Source organism: Aphelocoma coerulescens, unplaced genomic scaffold, assembly GCF_041296385.1.
Source record: "Aphelocoma coerulescens isolate FSJ_1873_10779 unplaced genomic scaffold, UR_Acoe_1.0 HiC_scaffold_211, whole genome shotgun sequence".
Classification (NCBI taxonomy): domain Eukaryota; kingdom Metazoa; phylum Chordata; class Aves; order Passeriformes; family Corvidae; genus Aphelocoma; species Aphelocoma coerulescens.
Window position 1 is genome coordinate 192,354 of NW_027183557.1, and position 2,896 is coordinate 195,249.

Genomic DNA, 2,896 nt, shown 5'->3' on the forward strand with positions numbered 1-2,896 from the left:
CTGTCACCCTCACCCTGTCACCGCCACCCTGTCACTGTCACCCTGTCACTGTCACAGTGTCACCACCCCGTCACCCTCACCCTGGCACTGCCACCAGTGCCAGCACCCTGTCACCTTCACCCTGGCACTGCCACCCTGGCACTGCCACCCTGTCACTGTCATGGTGTCACCACCCTGTCACCCTCACCCTGTCACTGCCACCAGTGCCAGCACCCTGTCACCCTGTCACCCTCACCCTGGCACTGCCACCCCGTCACTGTCACGGTGTCACCCTCACCCCGCCACTGCCACCCCGTCACCCCTCCCCTGTCCCCGCGGTGCCACCTCCCCTCCCTTCCCCCTCCCCCCAATAAAACTCCACGTGCCGCGTTGTGGGGGAGGGGCTTTAATGGGGGGGAGGGGGGGTGACCACGGGGCGACAACGGGGTGACGGGGTGGGGGTGGGTGACAACGGGTGACAGTGGGGTGACAATGGGGGAGGTGACAATGGGTGACAGTGGGGTGACAATGGGGGACAATGGGGTGATGGGGGTGGACAGGGGTGGGTGACACAAATGGGTGACACAAATGGGTGACGGGGGTGGGTGACACGGGTGATGGGTGACGGGGGGTGGGGGACACGGGTGGGTGACACGGGTGGGTGACAGGGGTGGGTGACAGGGGTGATGGGTGACGGGGGTGTCCCCTCAGGCCAGTGGCCCCGGGGTCCCGTAGAGCTGCACCAGGGCCCCGCTGAGGGCGGGGCCCAACCTCCTGTGGGGGAGGGGAGAGAGAGGTGAGACCCCCCCCCCAAAATCCGGGAGGGGGGGGGGGGGGACGACGACCCGAGACTGGGGGGGGGGGAGGGGGGGGGAGACTCCGGGGCTTTGGGTGGGATCCGGGGAATTGGGGAGGGGGTGCCAAGGATTGGGGGAGGGGGGGTGCCAGGAATGGAGGAGGGGGAGGGGGAGGGGCTCCAGGAATTGGGGGGTTCCCCAGGAATGGGAGAATCCAGGGAATTGGGGGGAGGGGGGGGGTTCCCTGAGATTTGGGGGGGGGGTCCCCCAGGAATTGGGGAGGGGTCTCAACCTCTGGGTGGGGCCGCAGCGCAGGGCACTGAGCAGCTCCCGGCACTTCCGGGGGTCCTGGGAGGGGCCCAGGGCGGCCATGAGGCTGCGGGGGGGGGAGGGGAGGGGACAGAGCTCAGGCGACCCCTCCCCCCAAGCCACGGTGACCCCTCCCCCAAACCCTCATCGACCCCTCCCCCAAATCCTATCGACCCCTCCCCCAAATCTCGGCGACCCCTCCCCCAAATCTCGGCGACCCCCTCCCCCAAACCTCATCGACCCCTCCCCCACACTTCGATGACCCCTCCCCCAAACCTCAGCGACCCCTCCCCCAAATCTCGGCGACCCCTCCCCCAAACCTCAGCGACCCCTCCCCCAAATCTCAGCGATCTGACCCCTCCCCCAAACCTCGGTGACCCCTCCCCCAAACCCCAGCGACCCCTCCCCCAAACTTCGATGACCCCTCCCCCAAACCTCGGCGACCCCTCCCCCAAATCTCGGCGACCCCCTCCCCCAAACCTCAGCGACCCCTCCCCCACACTTCGATGACCCCTCTCCCAAATCTCAGCGACCCCTCCCCCACCCTGGAAACCCCCCCCATCCCCCACGGACAGGTCCCTTTTGGGGACACCCACGAGCGCCGGGGACCCCTCGGGGGGGACCCCTGACCCCCCCCTGAACCCCCCGGGCCCCCCCCAGACCTGGCGGGGGTGGGGAAGAGGCGCAGGACGGCCCCGGCCCTGCCCCCACTGAGCCCCCCCCAGCTGCAGCAGCTGCCGGGCGAACACGGTGCCCACGGTCTGCGCCTGGGGGGGGGGGGACAGAAAATGGGGGGGTCAGGGGGGTCAGGGGACCCCAAAATATCTACCCTGACCCCAAAATATCCGCCCTGACCCCAAAATACCCACCCTGACCCCAAAATATCCACCCTGACCCCAAAATACCCACCCTGACCCCAAAACCACCCCAGGTCTGGGTCTGGGGGGGGGACACACAAAGGGGGGGTCAGGGGATCCCAAAATATCCACCCTGACCCCAAAATACTCCCCAGGTTTGGGGCTGGGGGGTGGGACAGAAATGGGGGGGTCAGGGGATCCCAAAATATCCATCCTGACCCCAAAATATCCACCCCGACCCCCAAAATACCCCCCAGGGCTGGGCCTGAGGAGGGACAAAAAAGGGGGGGGTCAGGGGACCCCATTCTCACCCCCCAGCCCCATTTTTGCCCCTCCCCAGTCCCATTTTCGCCCCCAGCCCCATTTTTGCCCCATTTTTGCCCCACTTCCACACCCCAGCCCCATTTTTGCCCCTCCCCCACCCCATTCTCACCCCCCCAGCCCCATTTTTTGCCCCATTTTTACCCCCAGCCCCATTTTCGCCCCCCAGCCCCATTTTCGCCCCCCCAGCCCCATTTTTTGCCCCTCCCCCACCCCATTCTCATCCCCCAGCCCCATTTTCGCCCCCCCAGCCCCATTTTTGCCCCATTTTCGCCCCCCCAGCCCCATTTTTGCCCCTCCCCCACCCCATTCTCATCCCCCAGCCCCATTTTCGCCCCCCCCAGCCCCATTTTTGCCCCATTTTCACCCCCCCAGCCCCATTTTCGCCCCCCCAGCCCCACCTGGTTCTTGGCCCCCCCCTCGCGCAGCCTCTGGAAGGGGCAGCAGGGTCAGGGGGGTCCCGGGGGGCTCGGGGGGGCCCCGGGCAGCCACGTCCCCCCCCCACGCCCGCAGCACCCGGCCCTGGGGGAGGGGAGGAAGGGACACGGGGTGGGGGGGGGAGGGGTGTCAGGGACCCCTCAGTGACCCCCCCCCATGTCCCCCCCGTCCCCCAAAATCCCCCCCCATTTCCCA

General features: G+C 67.9%; 1 long non-coding RNA gene across 1 annotated transcript; it reads right to left on the reverse strand.

The window, feature by feature from the left end:
• Positions 1–653: 653 nt before the first annotated feature.
• LOC138101211 (uncharacterized) lies at positions 654–1,796 on the reverse strand. The gene is made up of 3 exons (XR_011147023.1): positions 1,748–1,796; positions 1,069–1,152; positions 654–753 (listed from the first exon to the last, which is right to left on the reverse strand). It is a non-coding gene; the product is annotated as an uncharacterized lncRNA (long non-coding RNA).
• Positions 1,797–2,896: the final 1,100 nt, after the last annotated feature.